The following is a 24,669-nucleotide window of genomic DNA, read 5'->3' on the forward strand; positions in this document are numbered from 1 at the left end:
TATACAGAACTCTAAAACCTTACCGCAACAGCAAAAAAACCATGGATAACTAAGAACTGCATGAAAGAGATACGCAAGAAAAATAAATTATTCAACGTCTTCATAACTACGAAGAGCATGGAATCTCTTTAAAATTTTTAAGTACAAAGAAATAAGGTTAACAAACAGCCTTTTACGAAGTGAAAGACGAAAATATTTAAACAACCTGTTTAACTACGAGGTAATGAAAAAAATAGACCGAGCCTGGAAGTGACTGAATAGGTTCCTCGGGCGCCGTGAAAGCGAGGCAAATACATTAACAGAGATTAGCATAGATGGCAATACTATTTCAGACGTGGACTTAGCAAATACTTTTAATAATTATTTCGTGTCCCTAATACATCGGGCGCATGACCCAAAGTAAGCACAATTCCTGTCACTGGCAGAAGAAAAGTGCTTTCCTGTTTCCGACGTCTGTAGACGAAATAATTAGTCTATTTAGATCCATAAATAACAGTAACTGCTGTGACGTTGATGGAATTCAAATCTGTCCAATTAAATATGTCATTGATATAATTGCCCCTGTACTGGAATACGTCTTCAATTCTATCCTCGCTCACGGAGGTTTTCCTAAGGGGTTACAAGTTGCTAAGGTCGTAGTTCTGCACAAAGGCGGAGATAAGAACCTGCTTTCCCACTACAGACCTATATCCATTTTGCCAGTATTTTTGAAAAGTTTAGAAAAATTAATTCATGTTCGTATGACTTCTTTTCTTAATAAGCATAACATAATAACACCATCGCAGTTTGGCTTTCAAAAAGATCTTTTGACAGAGCATGCTCTTTTGACACAAAAGGAAATAATACTAGATGCCTTCGAACGCGAGAAGTATGCATTGGGTATCTTCGTTGATTACTCAAAGACATTCGACCTTATTAACCATGTCACTTTAATTGAAAAGCTCAGCCACTATGGCTTCCGTGGTGTATTTTTAGAATTAATTCGATCTCAACTTCATTACTGCCAGCAGAAAGTAATTGTTAATAACTATTCGTCTGATTTAAGAGCTTTAACATCAGGAGTGCCCCAAGGAAGCATCCGGGGACCTCTATTGTTTTGCTTATATATTAATGACCTCGTTAATATTGATAACTATGCTAAGTTTGTTATCTACGCTGATGACAGCACTGTACTAATTACAGTGAGGAACCCAAGTGATGCACTTCATAAAGCAAATGAGGTACTTATGAATTTATCAGTCTGGTCTACTGCTAATTCTCTTGTAGTAAATGCTGCCAAGACAAAAGCTGTTCTTTTCAGGCCCAAAAATCGTAAAATTTATAAAGAAATTGCACTGAAGTTAGCAAATTTATATGTGGAACTAGCGCCTACAGTTAAGTGTTTAGGCGTTCTTTTCGAAGAGCATATGTCATGGGACCCTCACGTAGAGGCTACAGCAACTAAGTTATCTCGAGTTGCCGGTATACTTTCTAAACTACGTTATTCAGTCCCAGCAAGTGTGAAGCTTGTTATCTATAACTCTCTATTTAGGCCAGTTTTAAGCTACCGCTACCTAGTACTACAACTGTTTGTAACATTAAAAAATTACACATAATACAAAAAAAGGCTGTTCGAGCGATCGCGAATGCTTCATACGAAAGCCGTTCTGAGCCTCTATTCAGAGAGTTGCATTTAGTTTTACTTCCTAACCTTTACGAGCGTAGACTCATTATTTGCTACGAAATGGAACTGAAGAAAAAATACAATTCGTTCCAGACTATTGCCTGTTTGACATACAACCAAAATACATGTGACACTCGATTTCACGAAATGTGGGATGTTCCTCGTTGCAGAAACCACTATGGTGATCAAAGATTGTGCATGCAGTTACCATGTCTTCTAAATAAATAACTTCTGATGCGTATGCACTATATCGGTCCTGTTATTTTTGGATCATGTTTTTCACATGTTGTGTACTATGTTTCTTGTTAGATATTGTGCTTGGACTAGCCGGTATTTGACTGTAATTTTTCAAAAGTCTTTATCTACCTCGACAGTTCCTCTGGCTTGGAAATTGGGAAAAATTCTTCCAATGCATAAATCCGGCACAAACAGTCACCATTAAACTATCGTCCGATCTCATTAACGTCTCAATCATGTAAACTTCTTGAACATATAATTTTTAGGCATATTATCGAGTTTCTTGAAAATAATAAAATTTTGAGTGATGCCCAGCATGGTTTTCGTCGCGGACTTAGTACTATAACTCAGCTCGTAGAATTTTCGCATGACATTTCTCACGTTCTGGACAGTGGAAATCAAATTGATGCCATTTTCATAGATTTTTCCAAGGCATTCGACTCTGTTACACATTCAAAACTTCTCCATAAACTTCGCGCTATACTTAATAATTCATCCTTAGTTGACTGGATCGCTAGCTTTTTACATAACTGTTCCCAGTATGTCTCGTTTAATTCCTCAAACTCGTCTATAGTAAATGTGTCGTCCGGAGTTCCCCAGGGCTCAGTCCTGGGGCCACTTTTGTTCTTATTGTATATAAATGATTTGCCAAACTGTGTATCCGCAAAAATACGCCTTTATGCTGATGACTGCGTGCTTTATAAGGTAATTAATACGAATGCTGATCACATATCATTTAACGATTCATTTGCCCAATTTTGCAGGTGGTGCGACAAATGGCAAATGAATATAAACTTTTTAAAAACAGTCACTTTATCTTTTAGTAAGCGCACTTCTATTTCTTTGTTTAATTATTCATTTAATGGCTCTTGCCTTGCACGGGTGTCCGAATATAAGTACCTTGGCCTCATCTTCACACCTAACATGTCGTGGTCAAGGCATATTGAATACATATGCAGTAAAGCATCAAAGAAAATAGGCTATTTAAATCGCACATTGCGAAAAGCTCCACGTGAAACAAAGCTGCTAACATATAAATCGCTCATCCGACCCATTCTCGAATATGGCTGCGCCATCTGGAACCCCTTATAAGGTATCTGACATTAACACTCTCGAATCAGTTCGAAAGAAAGCAATCCGTTTCATATACCGCCATTATGACTGGAACTTCTCACCCTCATCTCACCTTGTTGCACTAGGTCTACAACCTCTGTCCGAGCGGCACGATCGTGAATCTCTTAAATTGTTGCATATTCTCATTAACACCCCACGCTACTCATCAACGAACAACTATCTGTCTCCTGCTAAATTGAAACCTACAAGGAATAGCCACAAACTCAACCTTGCACCATTTCAACCGCGCACTAACTTATTTAAGTACAGTTTCTTTCCTCGTACGATTGAAAAATGGAACTTAGTGCCAGGTGAGACTAGGTCGTTACCTTTAGAGGAATTTTATATCACTTAGGTTGATTCATGCTGTGTTTATGTTACTTGTTGTATGTTTCATTTTGTAACAATGCTGATTTTCAAGGTGTTGAAGTTGAGTTGTGCAGATGAATGTTTTGATGTTTTATCTAATGTTTACTCCCACTCCTGCGATAGCCCAATTGGGCTGCAGTATGTATAAATAAATAAATAAATAAATAAATAAATAAATAAATAAATAAAGTGTAGATTTTTGTAAATCTTGTAATATGCCTAGTTAATTGAATTGTTTGCTTATCAGTGCATGCTACTCAGCATTATTGCGTCATGAGTTCATTTTTTATGTACTTCTTCGATTGTTTAATATTGTCATATGTACATTGTTTTCTTCTTTTTGGTATGTTGCACTGTTGTAGTGTCGTCTGTCAAATGTGATGGTCAGTGGACGCTTTCAAGCCCATTTTTGAGGCTTTTTGTCCACTGCCCACAACATCATAATCTTCTGATGTTGAAAATAAAATTGAAATTGGAAATTGAATTGAAAGATGTTTGGAAGGCGGATCAAGAAAGCCGAGACTGCGTGGGACGCTGCGGGGTTGGAGGCACCGGTGGATTCCATTCTCACCGTAGTCACCACAAAGTCGCAAAGTTTTTAAAGTCCGTGGTTACCAATATTGTAGATGTAGCGTGCATATGTTGCACATGAACACGTTGCTTAAGTATGAGTGAGCACACATCTACAAACAGAAACTTATTTATATAAAAACGTTGCAAGGCGAGAAGGTGGCAAAGACTTCCGATGCTGCTCGACGAGTGTCCAGTTCTGATCTGGTAGAAAACCTCCGAGCCGCCGCCAAAGGCACAGGTAACAGTCACGGATGCTGCGTGCATTCGGTGCAAACGCGGGCAAAATGCCGACGGCATCGACAACAGTTATGCGCGTTGCTGGTGCTGCTACAAACTCAACTTAAGGCCGATATTCTAGTTGACATTAAGCAGAAAAAAATGGAGCCGGGCAGGCCATGTAATGCATAGGATGGATAACCGGTGGACCATTAGAGTTAAAGAATAGATACCGAGAGAAAAGAAGCGCAGTCGAGGACGGCAGAAAACTAGATGGGGTGATAAGTTAGAAAATTTGCAGGCGGAAGTTGGAATCAGCTAGCGCAAGACAGGGGTAATTGGAGATCACAGGGAGAGGCCTTCGTCCTGCAGTAGACATAAATATAGGCTGATGATGATGATGATGACGAAGGCACTTCCGCTGACTAACCTTAGCAGAGTGACTGAACGCTCACCTAACTCCACAATTGCTGCTTTTACAGAAGGGTTCTCTGAAAGTAATGAAGAAAGTGAGGATGTGCTTGAGTCAAACATGGTTTACTATGTGTGTGGATATTTGATACATTCCTACAGAAACGGCAGTGCAGCTCATGCCACAACCTCCTTAATGAATGTAGCCAGGGCCTTGTAAGACCTAGCCAGTTACTCATGATGTTTAAAGCTGCTGAAATAAAGGGCAACACTCTTGGCCATTTAACCGTGCCAACTGAGGCAGCATATCAGTATTTCGTGAGGCTGGAGGACAAATTTACACATGCAATAGATGCTATTGCACACCATCAAGGTGTTATAAATGAGTTGTTCTGCACTGTGGCAGAGGAGGACAGCGATCCCCCATTTTGCAGTGCAGGCTGCACGCAGCAATTTCTGCAACTCTATGTCCACCTTTGGCTTCTTTGGCATTTGCGATTTAAAGAAACTGTGATTTAAGCTTGGCAAAAGTGCCTAAATCTGCTGCCAAAAGAAAACTGAAGTCGCAGTAGGTAGCTGTGAGGGATTCTTACAAATCTAAGCGCAATACAGTATAGACCACTTATAACGTAACCGCTTATAGTGCAGGACCGGATATAGTACGGCCTTTTCAAACTCCCGTTAATTTTCCCATAGCACTCCATGTATACGCATACCGCTTACAGTGCAGCCGCGTGAGCCGAAATACCGGTTATAATGCAGCTTCCGTGGGAAAATCTCGCCGACAAGGGTGGTAGCGAGCACGCTTCTCAACGAGGTGCGCCCACCGATGGGAGAGGAGACTAACGAGGGCGATGTGGAGGAGGAGCATGAGACATGTAGCATGAGTCCAAGGGTGATAAAATCGTTGCCGCGCGCCGTATGTGCGAGTGAAAGCGCGCGGGGGACGCGCATTTTCACGAAGAGCGAACACACAGCGGAAAGCAAACGCGACTTCCATCGCGCGAAAGGCCGTGGGGGTATAGGAGGGAGGGGAGGAGGGGGAGGGGCGACGCTGTGCTGCGACACCAAATATGTATCTTGCAACTGGGGCAAGGGGACCTGGCCACGCAATCTCCCACACAAAAGGAGCAAAGCGGGAAGGCAGCACGGGAGAGAGGGAGGGGGGGGGTCAGCTTCTACTCGGCCAACAAATGCGTTTGCGCCTGTGCCGGCTGTCGGTGTTGTCGCGCGCACCGTATCTTTGTATGCGCTGTGCTTATGCCGCTCAGTTTCCGTTGAAGCGATAGACCGCACGAACCTGTGCTCATAGTTTGCCGCGGCAGCCGCGTTTCCCCACGCCCGCGTTTTGACAGTGGCTGTCTGCGGTCATCGAGTCGATTCATGTTTGCTTGTGTGTGTTGACACCACGCTTGTTAATTCAGTTAGTAAGCGAATGTGTCAAGTTTATGCAACCGATAAAACTACTATTCCTACTCCTTATAGCTCTCTACTAATTTGCTATGGCAATTTATGCTTCGCCTTTCAGGCAAAACTGAGACATTTTTTTTCATTATTACTTTGCTTCATGCGAAGATCGTGGGTACTTGGACATTCACCTTTCAACGTTCGTAAATTTAAATGGACACAAAAATCCCAGTCACGCGCTTGGATTCTCGGATACGCGCGGCTGCTTGGTCTACATGTTTTGCACACGTGCAGGGCTTGAAAATCGTTGTTTTGGTTATAGTGCGGTACTGCTTATAGTGCAGATATTCACGACTCCGGCGACTTACGTTATAAGCGGTCTACACTGGACTTCCTTTCCTTGTTGTTTCAATGACTCCTAATTTTCGGTTTCGTTTCCTTAACAAGCTTCCTGGCCTTGTCAAATTATTCCATTGGTGTCTTTAAGTATAACATATAATAGCATCATAAAGCTAATTCATTACTCTCCTACACTTCCTTGTGACGAGCAAGAACTTAATTGGCTCCTGAATGTACTCCAGAAAAGAAGAAGCACCTTACGCTATGCTACATGTATTGTGAGCGCTGTGATGCAAAGCCGTGTTTCATTGAAGGCTATAGTTTGCTGTAAAATCTTGGTGTTGCTGGTTTATGCGTGCGACCTAAGAATTACTTTATTATACTCAAATATACATATATGACCATCAAGAGTGCACACTATTATTTTGCACACTACAAGCTGCTAGATCATACAGCTAATTATAGATCATCGAAAAAGGTAAGAAATTTGTTTTTGTTTTTTCCAGAAAAACGAGTTTATTTCTGTTGGCAAAACAAAAAAGGTTGTTGATTTATATTGCGAACGTGTGCAGTGGGACACAAAATATCAGGCATCTCGTTTATATATTGAAGCGTGCTGCATTTAGGCCACGAAAGAAGAGGAAGAACAAAGGGGACGAAGGAAGAGGAGGACGAGGAGGGCAGTTTCAGTTAGAATAAAATGGCGGAAACCATCCGTCAGTATTACGCTATGTGTTTTCTTTAGTTGTGTTTACTAGGAACGCTACATAATTTGGCGCAGCCCGACAGGATGTGGGTTACATTCTTCGTTGACCAGACCTCGTCGCAGCGCATTATCTTCACTGGCTACCAAGTGCAAGATGAACCGTCAACAAGTCTTCCGCGCCACGTCAGCTCCCCTGGCCTCGTCGACGCAGTGCTCAAAGAAGCGTCCACATGCCGTGAGGAACTTTTGCAGGCAGGATCAGTCAAGGTGAACCTGCAGCTGGCGACAATAGAAGAGCTTGTTTTGGCACCCATGCGCCGTGGTTCTCCGACAGAGGATATGTCAACAGAGAAGGTGAGCCACGTTTTGCAAGTTTTTGAAGTGCAACAGCGACAGATGATGCAACAAAGTCAGCTTATGGCAGCACTGGCCGAGTCTCTGAGGAAAGGAAAACGAGCGCCGGATATGGTTGAACCTGATGTTTTTGAAGGTGGCTTCGAAGACCCGCAATATTGGTTATGGTATTATGAGTATGCTTCTGCGAATAATGGGTGGCTATCCGACGAAGAGAAAGTTCAGAACATGCGACGTTACCTTGGTGCCACTGCCAGAAAATGGTACGATCTGCAGATCCTGGATCAAAAGCCAGCGTATTGGGAGAAGTTGTTGTATCGTGCAGGATACTGGAAGGAGACATTACAGCCATTACTCAGTCCCTGACTGTTTATTCTATCTTCTTCTTTCTCTTCAGGCCGGCTCCAAGCACGCGCCATCTAATGGCGCTGCAGTCGGCAGCGATGCCTTATACAACATATCCCCTCTTGGAAAAAAACAAAAATACAAAACACGAAGAAAAAAAACGAAAACGTTGTTTGTCCATTATTGCCTAATGTAGTCCTGCAGCTTCTTCGGCGTCTTCTTGTTACGGGCGCTTCTTCTCACGCGGGCTTCGCATCCCGGCAGATTAAATGAAGCTTGTTGCGTGCGCTCTGCAGCAGGTGGTTCATGGTTAAAGCGTGCATTCTCATAGTTATCCGCGCTTGACGTGCCAGGTTGTGAAGGGTGATTTACAGCTGCAGTAGCGGAATTATCGGATGCCGGTGACCAGTTCATGACAGCAGAGGTACCGAACTTCATTTTGCTGATAGCTTCGCGGTGAACGGCCGCTAACTTGGAAGCATTCCAGACACGGCCATCTTCTAACAGGTAAGAGGCGGGTCCACGCTTCTTAATAATTTTCTTGGGCGCAGAAAACTGTGGAGATAGCTTCCCATGAACTGCAGGTAATTTAACCCGGACGTAGTCACCAACGACGAAGTTGGGTTCCTTGGCACCGCGCTTTTCATCGGTGTAACGCTTCGACTTGATTTGCTTGTTCCTGATGCGCTCTCGCAACTCCTGCAGTGCCTTTGAAGGGTCCGTGCTGAAACATTTGTCAGGCAATCCCACAATGTCGAGTCTGGTTCGAGGTTGTCGTCCATGAAGAAGAACAGCGGGTGCAACACCAGTAGTCGCATGAGGCGTACAGCGATATGTTTGCAGGTAATCAAGCATTGCTGTTCTCATATCACGGCGTTCTAACAGGGCCAATTGAATGTATGACTTTAATACCCTGTTAAATCTTTCAACCAAACCATTAGCTTGCGGGTAATACACAGAAGAGTTATAATGCGTGATTCCGCGCTCTGTGAGAAATTCTTCAAAATTCGCTGAAGAAAATTGTGGTCCATGATCGGATACGATACCGCGTGGATATCCTTCTCTTGCGAAAAGTTCAAGTAGAAATTTCTTCACTGTATATGTTGTCGCATCTCGTACGAAAGCCACCTCTGGCCACTTGCTGTAATAGTCAATAACTGTGATAGCAAAACGGCAGTCGGCTGAAGCTTGCGTGAAAGGTCCCACAATGTCGATAGCGACTTTTTCCCAAGCTTTCTCGGGAAGAGTGACGGGCTGCATTGGAGCTGCAGATGTACGCGCGGATTTGTCGCATGACTGGCAAGTTACACATGTGCGCACAAGTTCTTCAATGTGATTATCCATGCATGGCCACCAATATGACTCTCTAAGACGAGCTTTGGTGCGACTAATTCCTGGGTGTGACTCATGTGCCAGATCCATAACACGGCGTGTCAAAGTTGTAGGCACGACAATCCTGTCACCCCGGCACAGAACGTCACTAACAACAGAGAGTTCAGATCGCACGTGAAAGTACGGTAGCAGATCTTTTGACAGGGATTTCTTGTCAGGCCAAGAAGTAGTGATAAACTGCTTCACTTGAGAGATAACTTGATCGGCGGCACATGCTTCTTGAAGCTCTTGCATGGTAACTACTGGGGACAGAAGACATATAAATTCTTCTTCGGGTGCATCGCGGATGAAATTCTCTAGGGGCAGCCGGGAGAGTGCGTCAGCCACGACGTTTTCGCTACCCTTCCTGTACTCCATGGTGTAGTTGTAGCACAGCAACCGTGATGACCAGCGCGCAATCCTTAACGGACGGTGACCTGTGCCTTTCGTTGAAAGGAGCGTAACCAAAGCAGCGTGGTCTGTCCGCAAAATGAAAGGTCGGCCCCACAGGTAAACGTGCCAGTGCTCGCAGGCCCAGACGCAGGCAAGGGCCTCGCGTTCACCGACCGAGTACTTCCGTTCATGTGGTTGCAGAGTACGAGAGGCGAACGCGACAGTTTGCAGTGATGTTCCGTTAGCCTGCTGCAGTACAGCACCTAATCCATATCCTGAGGCATCAGTTGTAACGTACACAGGTAACTGAGGATCAAAAAGGCGAAGAACTTCGCAAGACGTTATCAGAGTTTTCAGCTGCTCCAAGCCGCTTTGTGCTGCTGCAGTCCAAGCGAAAGGCGCATTTCCTCGAAGCAAAGCACGCATTGGCTCCACAACATCAGAAAAATGCGGGATGAACTTGGAGTAGAAGCCTGCAAGTCCCAGCAGCGAACGAAGTTCATTGATATTTGTAGGTGATGGTGCCTTGGTTATCGCCTCGATAGATGACGTCAGTGGGAATAACCCTTTGGCGCTGACAACATGGCCAAGGAAAGTCAACTCTGCGACGTCAAAAACGCATTTATGATTGAGCCTGAGACCAGCATCAGAGAGCCGTTTCAAAACCGCGCGCAAATTGACTAAGTGATCCTCTCGGGTGCGTCCGTACACGATTATGTCGTCAATGTAAAATAACACGCATTTGCATCCTTTGAGGATCATATGCATCATCTTCTGAAACGCTGACGGTGCCGATGCCAGTCCGAAGCAAACCCTCTTGAAGCGGAATAGGCCGTCGTGTGTTATAAACGTCGTAAGATCACGACTTTCTGGACTTAGTGGCAATTGGTGATATGCCGAAGCAAAATCTAGCTTGGAGAATCGCTGTGCTCCAGCCAAGCTGTTCAAAAGTTCCTCAGTTTGTGGCAGGGGAAAACTGTCCACCACTATAGCTTTATTTGGCTCTCGTATATCTACGCACATGCGAATCGAGCCATCCTTTTTTCTGGCTACAACAATTGGTGAGACCCACTCTGAAGAGTCGACGCGCTCAATGATGTCCTGAGCTTCTAATTTTTGTACTTCTGCCGAGACTTGCTCACGAATGACGAGTGGTAGTCGTCTCAGCTTGCTGGCCACTGGTTGAACAGACGCTCGAACTCTGACCTTGTGAGTGAAACCCTTGACAGTTCCTAGCTGTTTTTCAAACAAGTGCTCGAACTCGGAACGTAATTCAGGAGGTAGCACAAGAGTTTCTTGTGTCATTAGCAGACACCTGAGCGGCGATCCTTGAATCTTCATATCCAGAGCTGCGATACCATCTAAACCAAGTATGGTTGTTCCTCCAGGCACAACGTACAGAAGAACAGAAGTGCATCGGCCGTGAAATGTGGCTGGAGCAATGAAACATCCTTCGATTGGAATTGCTGACTTAGAATAATCGAGGAGCTGGACGGATGTTGATGTCAGAGGAAATGCAGTAGCAAAATGACGTTGGTAAAGTTCTTCGGCTAGGATTGAAACCGATGATCCGGTGTCAATCAGGAACGATACGGAAACTCCTTCAATTTCCAACACGGCATAAATTCCCTTCTTACGGCTCCAGATGTGACAAACACTTAAGTGATCGTCTGGGTCAGCTGTATCTTTGTCGTCTTCCGCGACATGCTGAACTTTTTTCGCAGACTTTCGGAGAGACTTGCAGACCTTTTCCAGATGGCCAATCTTTCCACATTTACGACACTTATGTGTCCTAGCTTTGCAGAGAGGGCTATTCGCAAGATGGTCTAAAGAACCACAACGATAACGCTCTTGCTCTTGCAAGGCTCGACGACTTTCAGTTTGCTTCTTATAGCATGTGCACGTGCCACAGTGCTTCTCTTTGATCTCTGAAGTGTTTTCGTCATTAACGTGATGCACTTGTGCTTCGTGTCGTGCAAGTTCTTTTGCTTCTCTTGTCGCTTGATCATGCTGTCTCGCAATGGTAAGAGCCCGAGAAAGCGTAAGAGACTCTTCCAGAAGAAGACGTTCGCGCAAATATTCACTGGTAGTTTTTTCTATGAGCTGGTCGCGTATCATATCGTCTGCCAAGTCACCGAAATTGCATGCTCCAACGAGACCTCGTAGCACGGTGACGTAATCGACGGCCGTCTCACCTGGGGCTTGTGCACGTCGACGGAAACGGTGACGCGCTGCAGTGACGTTGACAGAGCTCTTGTAGTGGTCTGCAAGGATCACAATGGCGCGGTCGAACTCATCAGGGCCAGGAGCCGTCAACGTCTCTCCAGCGGCGCTCGAAGCCAAAAGGCGCGGGTCGTCCTCCGACGTCAGAGTTTGGAAGATACGTTGACCTTCCAAGCTCAAGCAGTTGAGCAGAATCGCCTTCCGACGCATGGCAGGTAGGTCGGAGGCGCCCGACGCCACCATGTAGTTCTTCAACGCTTGAATCCATTGCTCCCATGGAATGACCGGGTGTCCAGGTGAGGATAGGAAAGGGGGTGGCGGTTGTAGTCCCGAAATACTCATCGTATAGGATGATAGGCAGCAATCGAAGGCACAGATGAGGGGCAAGCCGGTAGCACATGGGCTGTTAAATCCTCGTCGCCAAATATGTTGTATCGTGCAGGATACTGGAAGGAGACATTACAGCCATTACTCAGTCCCTGACTGTTTATTCTATCTTCTTCTTTCTCTTCAGGCCGGCTCCAAGCACGCGCCATCTAATGGCGCTGCAGTCGGCAGCGATGCCTTATACAACAGATCAGTCAAGGTGAACCTGCAGCTGGCGACAATAGAAGAGCTTGTTTTGGCACCCATGCGCCGTGGTTCTCCGACAGAGGATATGTCAACAGAGAAGGTGAGCCACGTTTTGCAAGTTTTTGAAGTGCAACAGCGACAGATGATGCAACAAAGTCAGCTTATGGTAGCACTGGCCGAGTCTCTGAGGAAAGGAAAACGAGCGCCGGATATGGTTGAACCTGATGTTTTTGAAGGTGGCTTCGAAGACCCGCAATATTGGTTATGGTATTATGAGTATGCTTCTGCGAATAATGGGTGGCTATCCGACGAAGAGAAAGTTCAGAACATGCGACGTTACCTTGGTGCCACTGCCAGAAAATGGTACGATCTGCAGATCCTGGATCAAAAGCCAGCGTATTGGGAGAAGTGGAAACGCAGCTTCCTGGTGGCGTTCCAATGCAATCCATTGGAGAGATGGGCGTTGGCGCTGCGCTTCAGACACACGCGTGGCTCCCTACTAGAGTACTGCCTTGAGAAGCGTCGTCTGTTGCGCATGGCAGAACCTGAACTCTCTACACTCGCAGTTATAGCTTTGGTAATGCTGGGACTCTCTCTCAGTATTCGAAAACAGGTCCAGCTGAAAGCCCCGGATACAATAGACGACCTCATGCGGTGTCTGAAAAATTTGCCCGTGGAGCCAGCACAGGAAAGTCCTTGCGGAGAAGAATTACTCCTGGACAGCAATGAGCTCGTAGAACCTCAGTCGCATATACGATCCCTCAAGCTCACAGGAAGCCTTCAGAACAACGTTTTGAAGTCCTCGAATTGCTGCTCAAGTAGTCCTGGTAGCACTGTATGCGTTCCGACTGTCGGCGAACCCCACACAGAACTGGGTAAAGACGATCGGCCTCTCGTGAAAGACTGCCACGAAACTGTGTACTTGGCGTCTTCTAACCTACTTCATGTCCCTGTCAAGATTGACGGTGTTGATATGAACGCACTCATGGACAGTGGAGCGTCTGTGTCCATCATCAACCAGCAAAGAATAGACACCAGCCGTCTCCACAGTGGGAGGACCCTACGTGTCCAGGGTTACGATGGGGCAGTAAGCTCCCATAATGAGTGGGCGTCTGTAGTGATTGAATTTCAAGGACATTGCGTAAAGAGCGATGTGCTGGCAATACCTGATGTCACCTATGACTTCCTTTTATCTCGCTCTGACATGAAAAAGCTCAAGATAAACCTTTATTGGGATGACAGGGTATTGGTTGAAGAAAATGCTAAACTGACGAAAAGCGGAGAGACACCCAGCCCTCTAAAGTTAGTTCAATGTGAAGAAGACATCAGAGCAAAGTATCCAGAGCTCGTATGCATAGAAAAATATCCTCCGCCGATGAAGTCACATGCAGTTCCCTTTGAACTTGCAGACAAAACAGTGGTTCGGAAAGCTCCATATAATGTCAAGAGAGAAAAAGGCTTGGTTGAAAAAGGAGTTGCAAGCAATGTTAGACGCCGACATCATCCGACCATCAATTTCACCGTTTGCTTCGCCTATAACAATCGCTCCTAAAGACGATGGCACTTTTCGTCTTTGTACAGATTATAGGATTCTAAATCGCCAAACAGAATTAATACCTTTCCCGATGCCAAAAATTGATGCTATTATTGATGAAACTGGTGGTTGCCACTGGTTTTCCCGGATCGATCTCTGCAAAGGCTTTTGGCAGATTCCCTTGACTGAGGAGACCAAAAAGTACACCGCATTTGTTACGCCATTCGATTTGTTCGAATATAACCGATTGCCTTTCGGATGGAAGAATTCCCCAGCGTGGTTTCAAAAGATCATGAATGACATCCTGAAACCATACTTGGGCACCTTTTGCAATGTTTATATAGACGACATAATCGTTTTCTCGAAGACAAAAGAAGATCACAAAAGTCACATTTCCCTAGTTCTCCATGCGCTGAGCCTCGCACATCTCAAAGTAAACTTTAAGAAAAGTGCATTCTTCCAAGAAAAAGTGGTATTTCTAGGCAGGGCATTTGACGGCTGTACCAAAAGCACAAAGCAGGAATCCGTTGAAAGAATTTCTAAGTTGGTGAAGCCTTACGACGTACATTCCCTTCGTGTCTTCCTGGGCCTCTCTGGACACTTTGGGGCCTTTATAAGAGACTATGCAGTCAAGACACGATGCCTCACACGATTGATGCAAAAAGACGTACCATTCCTATGGAATGACGAGTGTGAAAGTGCCTACCGTGAGCTAGTAAGGCTTATATCATCCGACCCTATTCTCCGCATTCCTGACTTCTCGCTACCGTTTGTGTTGAACACTGATGCATCGCATTATGCAACTGGGGCAGTTCTCTATCAAAAACTTTCAAACGAACCTGACCAAAGACATCATGTGGTGGGATACTACAGCTATACATTGAAGCCTGCAGAAGTGAACTACACCACCACCGAAAAGGAAGCACTGGCCGTCTTGAAAGCTGTTCAGTATTTCCGGACTTACCTAGAAGGAGCGAAATTCACACTTTTCACTGACCATCAGGCATTGACACACCTTCTTGATATGGCACAACCACGAGGACGCATTGCAAGGTGGGTTAACTACCTGCAACAATTTGACTTCGTCGTTTCGCACCGCCCTGGTCCGCTGCTCACCGATGCAGATGCCTTGTCCAGATTGCTAGTCTATGAAACAAGCCAACAGTCAGAACAGATAAATTACGTGAAGCTGTGGGAAGGCACAGAAGAAATGAAAGAGATCGATGGAAAGTACCACGTGCCACCGACAATGGTTCCGAAGATCCTTCACCTTTACCACGATACTCCAGAGTCAGGTGGGCATGATGGCTTTTGGCGCACATATAACAAGCTACTGAAGCGGTTTACATGGCCAAGTATGAAAGAAGAGATCAGCAACTATGTACGGACATGTCACACATGTCAAGTAAACAAAGTGAAGTACAGACAGGCGACAGACGTCATGATAATCCCGCAGCATTCGCGAGTCCCCTTTGAAGTAGTTCACTTGGATTTTGCAGAGCTAAAGAAAGCGGGTGAAGGTGTCAGGAAAACGCAGGCGTTTCTACTTTGCATAGACGAATGCACCAGAATGATTACGGCTAAAGCAGGAAAGGAAGACGCCCACAGCGTCATTGCTCTTCTTCAAGCCGAATGTTTTAGACACACGAAGACCATAGTGTGTGACAATGGGCCTGCCTTCCGTAGTGCTAAACTAGCGAAGTGGACTCGAGATCATGGCATGACTATCAAATTTTGCTCGCCCTACCACCCCGCCGCAAACGGTCTTGCAGAGCGTGCCATCCGAGATGTGAAGCAATTTATAAGGATGTACCCAAAATTTACAGGTGGTTGGAAATGCTGCCTAGAGGCTGCTGTGAGGCACCATAACCGGTCATACACCAGTGGCTTGGGGTGCAGCCCACTTTTTGCCGCCTCAGGAGTCCCGCCGACACTTCCTGCGGATCGCGAACTGGGTATCCTTGGCAAGCTTCAACTTACCGAAACAAAGAAAAGCGCGCAGGCGGAGGATATCTACAAACAACGCATGAAGAGAAACTTTGACAGAAGACGCAACAACGAAATGCCACACATAGAGGTTGATGACAAGGTCCTAATAAGAAAAGGCGTTGGGACTTCAAATGTGAAATTTCATGGACCCTTTTCTGTGATAAAGACGGCGTCACAGCATGGCATCCTGAAGACAATATGGTATCTGGGAGCCTCTGGTAAAGAAGAGTGTGCCTCCATCGGAAATGTTTTCAAGTACCACACCAGGAGGTGTGAACAAAGAGAGCCAGAGAGGGTGAAGCGTGCCGCATTTAGGCCACGAAAGAAGAGGAAGAACAAAGGGGACGAAGCAAGAGGAGGACGAGGAGGGCAGTTTCAGTTAGAATAAAATGGCGGAAACCATCCGTCAGTATTACACTATGTGTTTCCTTTAGTTGTGTTTACTAGGAACGCTACATATATAATAGAACCCATTCAGCCAAAAAAACAGACAGGGAGTTCAGTTGTGCGAATATCGATACTTAATTATTTGTTTGTATTTTACATTCCTTCAGACCAAGTCATTTTCATTACGCATTTCGTGGTATAAGAATACTCCCTGCGCGAATTACATTCACATACAGCACTTACATACTGATCAGACTCTAGCTGTCCCTTTAGAAGAACTGATGAAGGGGTATTTCATCCGTGCAGAATTCGTGCTGCTTTTCGTAGACTCAATTTTAACATTTTTACCGAACAAAACAGCGTTATGAGCTCTATATTTTTGCCTCTCAAACAGGGAAGCAAACAGCTGACGGACAAGGCAATTCGATTATGGGGTTTTACATGCCAAAACCACGATCTGATTATGAGGCACGCCGTAGTGGGGGACTCTGGAATAATTTGGACCACCTAGGGTTCTTTAACGTGCACCTAAATCTAAATACACGGGTGTTTTCACATTTCACCGCCATCGAAATGCAGCCAAGTACGTTACCTTTGCAAGTGACAGAGCTCCGCTGCATTCAGAAACCTGTAATTGTCTATGGTGTGACTGTGAAGAGGTTTCCAGTTTAAGGGGGACATAAGTCTTTAGGCGTAAAAATTAAAAAAAAAATTTTACATCGTAAAATTGCATTTCCGGATCCTACATCTATTATTGTCTTGATCTGCCAAGTTTCTTAGTTCGTATGTCATATTTAAACCACAATATAGCTGGTTCTCACTTTTTACAGCGAAGCTGTTTATGCAGACCCTGTGCCGTCGTTGTCGGAGTTTGCTAAAAAGGGGCCACGTGACCTAGCGGGAGAGGAGAGAAAAAGAAGAGCTCAACAGGGGGAAAGACGCTGGAGTGACCCCTTTCCCCCTGTGAGAATGCTGTGAGAGGGTGAACATGAAAAGGAGAACAGGGAGGGGGGTTGACGTAAGTCGCGACGTCCAATACTCGCGTTGGAGGGGGAGAGCGTGAGGCGCGTCAACCAATGGCGGTGTACGAAAAAAAGCAGATCAACGGAGGAGTGGGGTGTGAGAGGAGTTCGTGTTAGCTTTAGTTGTATATACAGAGCTTTGGTGAAGGCCTCTTGCCTGGGAACGTCGTAGAAAAAAAAAAGTGTGAGGAATGCGCTAAGAAGGCCGTAGCTTGTGGACGCCGACACATCCCATCCCCCGCAATGCACTAGGAACGCCGTCACCCGTGGATGCTGACGCGTCCCATCCCTCACAACGCGCTAGGAACGCTGCTGCCCGTGGACACTGACGCGTCCCATCACCTGCAAGTAGCGCCGTTCAGGCCAGCCAAGCAGCCACAAATGCACAGCTTCGCTGTTCGACCATCTGCACGGAGTGGAAGGGGCGATGATTTTTGTAATACTCATCGTGTATACAGTGTGCTCGATGAAGTATTGTAAAGGAAACTCTGTGCATATATGAGCTTAGTTAGAGAGCGTGCAGTTTTTTTTTTTTTTTAACAATGATGCCTGCTGTATACGCGCAAAACTCAGAGAGGCGCGCTGCATTATTGTGGGGGCTGTCACTTCTTGCCTGTCTGGCATAAGAGGCAAACAGATGTGTCAGCATAAAATTATCACAACCTCCTCTATAGGTCATAAACCAAACATACAGAGCTACCACTACATGTGGTCACATTTCATTTATGTAAGCGCTGGCGAGTGCAACTGGTAGCCTTCAATCGACAACGGTGACGTATCAATGCTGGCACTGTGCTGTGTTGCCGCTTCCCCCTTCTTGTGAGCACATCATACAACATTTCAAATCGCTATGGCCAGAACTGAACAACAGAAGTAGAAAGTTTCCTTCATCCTAATTGCTTAGCTTTTAGTTAAAGTCTGTCGGTAGTGGGTGCATGAACTTGTCCGGTGAGCTTATCCTTACATCCGCTGAACAAGATCGACCAACATCGACACTGACTCAAACTTGATTTCTATGGCTGGCAAGGGATGACAATCGTGCATTTCAACTTCCAGTAGCAGCGCACCCAGGATCTCTGCCGGGGGGAGGGGGGGGGGATTTTTTTTTGGGGGGGGAAGCAGGCCCTTTGCATAATATGCAATTTCCTTGCTTTGGCCAGAGGAATCCAACAGCAAATGAAATGCCTAATAATTATAATAATGACGCCAAGGATGATGACGATGTTTATTTCTCTAGCGTTTTACTCCAAGTAATTTAAGAGTGAATGAACAAATACAAGACAGTGATAGAGCGTTTTTGTTAATCAGGAAAATTCGACCTCAAGCCACCTCCTGGATTGTAACGACAATGTGAACAGAGCGCTGAAGGTACACGTTGGACTGGTGGGGCTGGAAGCTTGGGGGGGGGGGGGTTACAACACCTGAATCCCCCCGTCGGTGCACCACTACGTTTCTCACTTTAAGCACAAATAAATATAGGGTGTCCTAGCTAACGTTAGCTAAGATGTTTAAAGAAAAGAAAAAAAAAAAAACCTGCGGTCTCACGATCGAACACCATAGGTCTCATAATCATACCTTGCCGAGTGCTTTTCTTTTTCATTTTTTAACAGCTTAGCTATCGTTAGCTGGGACACTCAGTATACATACAAGGACAGATGCTGCAGCAATCACGCTGTCTATGCGATTCTCTCAGTGATTGATTTCGCGAAGATTGGCAGATTGTTTCACCCATCCCTCTAGAGCTGGAACAACACTGCAGCATACAACATGTCTTCGGAATTGTTCTTCAAGCTCCTAAGGACCATTCTAGCTTCTATGCATTGCTAAAAGGCAGAAAGAGCGCGTAATTAGACTACACACTGGCCAGCTGCTGCACTGCTTTCTGAGTGCCCCCTCAAAACCGGTGGCGCCACCGTGTGGTCACTATTGGCAGGGTATGAAGCTCTCCCGTAGCATGACGGAGAAGTTTTGTGACCAGTAAAAAAGTATTAGACCCTGCACTGCATAAACTTAAAAGAGTAGGGAGTCGATCTGGGGTCAATGTTGAAGAGACAATAAGTTAAGAAAGGTATGCACCATTGTGCAGAGAAAAAAAGACCAGTTCAACACCAAGAAAAGACCTAGGAAGTGCAATGCAAAGTGTACCAACAAATTAAAAGAATTCTGTATGGACGTAGTTTCTGAAAGTCCCTTTAGCTGTGGTCGCTTTTATGTCGTACAGACAAGTCGTCACATTAATTAGAGATTAATTGAGCACCATTTCTGGACTGGTAGAACAGCATCTAACCTTTCATTATACTGTCACGATTGTAAGTGTATTCTAAAATTTGCAAGCTGTATGGTTCTGTTAAGACATAAAAGAGGAATTGCTATGCCTAGACAGTTATTTATTGTGAGTTAATGTGTTCATGATTGGCACTGCATTCATTTGACCATGTGCAGATAACCTTTGTATCTTGCTCTTTTTTTGTTGCTGTGCGACCTTTCAGTTATTGTTTGCATTTGTGTTGTTCTCTTCATTCCTTCCGGTGTCTGTGTTTGAACGATTGCCTTTTAGTGCCTGACTGCTTTGCTGTTTTACACCAGTGCTCGTTGTATGAACTCTTTGTTGCTCCTCCTGCAAGGGCCCACACCTTGGGCCTGCAGTATTGCATAAATAAAGTACCTAGATAAACAAATCAAAAATATAATATTCATTGGTATTAATAATTTTCTAATATTCACACAACCCTGGCGTTAATACATAGATACAATATCACTTTGAGTAAAGATGATAATTGCTAATTAGGCTTTTAGAGCAGACCCCTGTAATGATGCATGACTACATGGCCCAAGCAACTTTTCTACACTGAAAGGGCTATCATCGAGGTAATTCACTGTTGACCTCAAAGCACACCTTTGCTGCTCAAACTTAGGACCAGATATGAGAATTAGTTCTCCCACGATTGGTTGCATGGGCAACAGGCTGAATGATGAAAACGAGACTTTCAAGCTGAGACTATGGATCAGAGAGTCTATATGTCCCAGCCAACACCAGCAGAGGTTGGAAGCTGCAGTTCAGGGTCAACTTTACACAAAGGATTGCGCGTATAAATGGCATCAAATCAATGTTCTAATTTTAACATCAGCAACAGAAGCAGATCATGAATGCATGTTAACACAGCTACAAGAAAGTTTACACTAGGAAATGTAGAGTCACAAAACTAGCTTAGCAGTGAAAAAGATATTTTTTTGTCATACCTGCTTTGTCTTTTCCTTTTGTTTCCATGAAAAACATACAAAGCGAAACATAACCAGAAAGCGCATTTAGCATTTTTTATGCTAATACACCGAAAGTGCAAAGTACAAAACTAAATTACAGCCAAATCAACAGCATGGTCTACCCACTGCAGTGGCTCAGTAGCTGTGGCGTTGTACTGCCAAAACGAGGCTCTCCGTTCATCGGCATGGTATGGAATAAAGTCCGGCTACCAGCTGGTGGGAGAAAACCTGCCTAGGGTGCGTTTCCGTAGGTTGTACCGGTGGCGTGGCCTGGGGCCAGCCGTATCACGGTTTGCCTGCGGTTCGTTGACCGCCTCCCCCTCTCCCCAGTCGTTGCTACGGGCAACGAAAGGTTTGAGGTCCGAGACGTGAACTGGACCGCCGACTGGTCTCCCTTGGGAGTCAGCCAGCTTGTATACCAGAGGGGACATTTTGGTCTCCACTCGGTACGGGCCCAACCATTTGGCCGACAGGGAGGCAGAGATGCCTTTGGCGGCGTCTCTCAAGACATGGTTGCGTCTGAGGACGAGATCGCCGACACCATAGTGCACGTCCCTATGTGACCGGTCGTATTGAACCTTTTGTCCAGCTCGTGCTTTTGCCAGGTTGGAACGGGCCAGGTCAAGGGCCGCGTCCATCCGTGAGCGCAGTTCCGCCTCGTAGCCGGAAAGGCCGGCTTTCGTGGCGCACGCCCCGCTGCCGGTCCGCAGAACGCGGTCCATGGGGTTTGGCAGCTCCCTCCCGAAGTTGAGGAAAGCGGGCGTGTACCCAGTCGAACGGTTCACCGTGGACCGCAAGGAGAAGCCTATCTCGTTAAGACAGACATCCCAATCCCTATGTTGCTGGGCAAAGGCCGCGAGCAAGGGCTTGAGGTTCCGGTTAATCCGTTCTGTGGGGTTGGCCTGTGGGTGATACGTGGTTGTCTTGGGGTGCTTAATGCCAAAGGCAGCACACGCGTCCACGAACACCTTGGCCGTGAAGTAGGACGCGTTGTCCGTTATCAGCTCCGCCGGAAAGCCAAATCGGTTAAAGACCTCGATCAACTTGTCCCAGATTGCGCGTGCCGTTAACTTCCGAAGGGGAAAAAGTTCAACCCATTTCGTGAAGTGATCTGTGACAGCCAGGAGAAAAACGTAGCCTCGCCGGCTTCTGGGAAAGGGTCCCATAATGTCACAGTCCGCGACTTGCCAGGGTAGCTGGCTGTCGATTGGCTGCATGAGCCCGGGGGGTTTGCCCGCGCGAGGCTTCACACATGGGCACACGCGGCATGAGCGGGCGTAGTGAAGAGTGTCACGCTTCATGCCTGGCCAGGTAGCGGAGCGGCACAACTTTTGGAAAGTCTTAAGGCCACTCGCATGTCCGGCCACCCGCGAGTCGTGGAAATAGCTCAGGGTGGCTTTTCTTAGACTGCGGGGTATCACCACCTTGAAAGACTCCTGAGGAGCCTCTTCAGATGGGATGTAGCGCAGGAGAGCTTTATCGGCGTCAAGCAGATACGTATCCAACGTGCCCGCAGCAATACTAGCTGTCCGGGTACGCCCGGCGGCTTTGCCGCCCCGCTCCTCTTGGGAGCTCGGCTCTTGGAGCCTGTCAACGATTTCTATTTACAAAACGGGTCGTTCTGCTTAAGCAGATACGGATCCCACGTGCCCGCAACAATACAAGCTGCGTGGCACTCGGCGCCAACAGCAATACCAGCTGTCCGGGTGCGCCCGGCGGCTTTGCCGCCCCGCTCCTCATGGGAGCTCGGCTCTTGGAGCCCGTCAACGATTGCTATTTACAAAATGGATCGCTCTGCTGAGCCTTTAGCAGCTCTTGCCTGCTGAAGACAATACCCGATGAGGTAACGGGATCCACCAGGTAAACGTCCTCTCCCGGGGCTGGCAATCCGAGGATCGCTTCGCCGTCGGGGATCGCGCCTTTCGAGCCATTGGAGACACAGGCTCCGGTCTCTACTAAGTGCATGAGGTTCGCGCCTTTTGAGCCTTTGGAGACTGAGGCTCCGGCTTCTACTTGGTGCGAATGCTCACGGGAGTGGCGGACCAAAGGATCAAACGCCGAAACGGGGGCTCGCGACAAGGCGTCCGCCACCCAATTGAACTCCCTTTCCGGTAGCGCAGAACAAGGTACCACTCCCATGTCAACGCCCAGCGCGCGAGGCGGCCCGATGGCTCGCACAAGCGCTTAAGCCGGATTGTACGTCTCCACGCGGCAAACGGCACGTACGCTAACGCCAACTTCCGGAGAGCAAAAAGGACCAACGGTCAGGTGGTCTGCTGAATGCACGCCGACCCAATGGGGCCAGTAAATGGCAAAGAGAAGAGCTGGGCTGCCGCTCCGACAGGCGCATGAGGCCTCACATGACCGGCAGACGGATCGACAGCGGAGCGGGGTGACTCACGCACGTCGAAAATGTCGCTCGGATGCGCGTGAGACAAGCGGTAGGCGGAAAACGCGGCGACTTTGTCGGCTGAGCGGGGTGGCTCGCGCTCGACATTGCTTCCCAGCTGCGCTCGGGACAAGGAGAGGCCAGCGAGCAATTTGCACCAACAGCGAGGCAGGGAGGCTCAGCTGCGGCGCACGGGACAAAGGCAGGCCAGCGAGCGAGCTCGCGCCCACGGCGTAGCGGGAAGGCTGCACCGCGGCGTATTCGTCCGAGAAATGCGCTCGGGACAACGGTGGGCCAGCGAGCGTATGCGTGCGAGCATCTAAGCAGGGTGGCTCCGATGCGGCACATTGGGCACAACTGAGCTCGGGACAAAGGCCAGCGAGCGGAGATAGCACGCCGGAGGGGCTAGTAGGCACCTGCTCCCCGCGCGTCTCAAACAGTTGATAAAACCCGTAACTGGCGTGGCTAGGACTATCGTACACATCCGAGCGGTCGTCACCAAAGGGTTGTCCAAAGAAGGGATCGCCCCCGGTGGCCGAAAGCAGAGGGTCGCCGAGGCAAACGTACCTCGTGCTATCGGTGTCGTTCGCTCCGAAGGACGATAAGTCCGCAGCCAGGGGGTCAGGCAGGAACGAGGGCCGTGAAGGGGCCTGCTCTGATGCCATGCCGAAACCACGTTGGGCGCCAGTTTTGTGGAGATGGGTTTGCACAAGGCTTACCCTACGAGCGACGGTCAGGAAAGGGCACGACGCTCCTCCACTCCGCAACGCACAGAGGCGCTACGGCAGGGTTCGTCGACTCTCCGACACGGCGCAGAGAAGGCTCCGGAGTCAGATCGCCAACAAACACGGGTTTATTCACCCAAGGTACAGCTCAGTGCTACAGTCACGGCGCTTACGGGCCAAGGCTCGCCGCAAGACCGATCGAGTACGCGCGCCCGCTGCGCTAAGGCTAACCGGGTAGCGGTCCGCCAAGCGCGATAACGAGGAGTCGCGAGAACAAAGGTCTCATGTAACCACCTCGTTGCGAGCCTGTGAGCCTCTCTCTCTCTGCCGCGGCGTGGAAGCGCTCAGCGGACGAGAGCTCGGGGGGAGAGGGTGCCCGGGGGGCCGCCGCGCGGGAGGCCAATCAGGGCGCGTCCCGGTGACGTGTTCTCGCGGGGCAAGTCCAATCCCGGGGGGGAGAAGCACGGTTTGCGCGGGAAAGTAAGTCCGGCGCGCTCGCCATGTCCGCCATGTTGCCGTTACGGCGGCGGTTCCCGAGGATCGAGCTAAGCGCCACGCGCGAGCTGGGGGACGAGGCGCGGGAAGGCACCTCGATCCCCACACTATCCATGCCTTACACCTGGATGAGCTGGGCCGCATTACCCGAAAACCTGCACCACACTCTGTGGCTGCTCCTGGTGCACCATATCCCCCTCATTGAAAGCATGATGGCACCCATCACCAATCTACCGCCATTGAGTACCACCGTCACATGTGGGCTAGAGTCGTCATACAGTAAAGCTTATTCTTTTTACTGTAATATCATGCTCCGAACCTCGAAAACAAAAGTTCTTCAATTGATGTGGATTTGAGAACCCCACAGCACTGACGCAGGTGCTCTACCACTACTCCACAGTCGCATTACATTCACAGTGAAAAAAAAAAAAAAAAAAGTTGTGTTATAGGCTTGCTCTCAAAGCTCACAAAATGGTTTTAATGGGTCACATTAACCCTTCAAGTGCAGTTCCCAAGTAAACTTATCTGGCTGCCAATATGTATATACATGGCCGTCCTGAGACAGTTCGTGAGT

General features: G+C 47.3%; 1 protein-coding gene across 1 annotated transcript in view; it reads right to left on the bottom strand.

The window, feature by feature from the left end:
- Window positions 1–24,669, bottom strand: part of LOC119460513 (intermembrane lipid transfer protein VPS13A) — a 1,139,096-nt gene that overhangs the window by 156,690 nt on the left and 957,737 nt on the right. The gene's annotated exons all lie outside the window — the stretch shown is intronic.

The sequence above is a fragment of the Dermacentor silvarum genome, chromosome 8, assembly GCF_013339745.2.
Source record: "Dermacentor silvarum isolate Dsil-2018 chromosome 8, BIME_Dsil_1.4, whole genome shotgun sequence".
Taxonomy (NCBI): domain Eukaryota; kingdom Metazoa; phylum Arthropoda; class Arachnida; order Ixodida; family Ixodidae; genus Dermacentor; species Dermacentor silvarum.